The following is a 1,688-nucleotide window of genomic DNA, read 5'->3' as shown; positions in this document are numbered from 1 at the left end:
CTTCTTCTACTTCTACTTCTTCTACTTCTACTTCTTCTACTTCTACTTCTTCTACTTCTACTTCTTCTACTTCTACTTCTACTTCTTCTTCTTCTACTTCTACTTCTACTTCTTCTACTTCTACTTCTTCTACTTCTTCTTCTTCTTCTTCTACTTCTACTTCTACTTCTTCTACTTCTACTTCTACTTCTATTTCTACTTCTTCTACTTCTACTTCTCCTTCTACTTCTACTTCTACTTCTTCTACTTCTACTACTTCTACTTCTACTAATCCTGACTGTGAGCAGAGCAGGTTCACAGAGATGAGTTCAGAAGCCCAACACAACCTTTTTCCTTCCTTGCGGTTCTGGGCACTTCCGCACCATTGCATTGTTAGAAAATATATTACAATAAAATGTACAAAACGTTCATAAATTTAATAATAATAAAAAACATACCGCACTTACAAAATACAAAACGCACTTTAAGCATGTTTTTATTCAAGTTTTAGAAGTAGAGTTAAAAATCCTGCTGAATTGAATATGTCTTCTGTGTGCGCTCTGTTGTAATAAACTTTTCATTGAGTGAAGTTGCTGAAATAAGTGATTTTGTGCTCTGCATTAAAGCCTTCAGGAAAGTTTTGCGCAATTAAATATTATAAATTGTCCTACAAGATGAAGAACATGATTAATTAGCCTATTTAATTGTTCTGTTGTATCTATATTATATCTGTTGCCCAATTAAAAAGCTGCGGCATTTATTCCAAAGAAATGCTTTAATTAAAAATAGGAGATGACACATTCAGCATTTTTACTGCTTTAAATCACCTTTTCTACATGTATTTGAATGTTAGTAAGAAAATGAAATAATTTCTGTGCTTTAAAGAATATTTCCTCTCTTTTAAGATTTGAAACATATGATGGACATCATCAATGTGACGTGTAAAGAGATTCAGACTGCAGACGGGTTTGAGTACAGACTTTCCTCGTATAGATTCAATCAAACCCACAATCCTGACTGTGAGCAGAGCTGGCTATCAGAGGTGAGTGTGTTTCTGTCCTCAAACTACACCATTATAAACACACACACACTTGTCTGAATCTGAATCATTGGATCATCTGTGATTCTGCTGATGGAGTAAATCAACTCAATCTCTCTATATATATAATTAAATACACAAAGAAATTATGATTATTTACTGTGTTAATCAATGAAACATTCATGAAGATTATCAGTGATGTTGTAATGCTTCTCTCTTTCATCACAGTTTCATTACAGTCGTGACACTATATTCAGAGGTGAGAGAAACACTTCAGTTTTTATGATGATGGTTATGATGGATGATCCTTAAAGAGACAGTTCATCCAAAATCTCCATCATGTCAATCCAAACCTGTATGACTTTCTTTCATCTGTGAAACACAAAAGCAGATATTTTAAAGAACATCTCAGAGTTTTCTGGTCCACACAATGAAAGTCGCTCGTGTGAACGTCTCTGTGTCTCTTTTGAGGTTATACAGATTACAGTTTTTTACGATTGCTTAAGCACAATTTTGAAAACAGGGCCCGGTTCGTCAAAACACTACACACAATTAACACAACCCTACACCGAAGTAGCACAACACTTCAGATCATTTGCAAAATAGAACACTTTTGTCAAAACTATACACAACTTTATAAATACAATATTTTGTTACCATACGAAACACA

The sequence above is a fragment of the Sinocyclocheilus rhinocerous genome, unplaced genomic scaffold (genome assembly GCF_001515625.1).
Source record: "Sinocyclocheilus rhinocerous isolate Xijiao unplaced genomic scaffold, SAMN03320098_v1.1 scaffold4511, whole genome shotgun sequence".
Lineage (NCBI taxonomy): Eukaryota > Metazoa > Chordata > Actinopteri > Cypriniformes > Cyprinidae > Sinocyclocheilus > Sinocyclocheilus rhinocerous.
The sequence above is the reverse complement of the archived record's forward strand: the minus strand, read 5'-3'. Positions refer to the sequence as shown.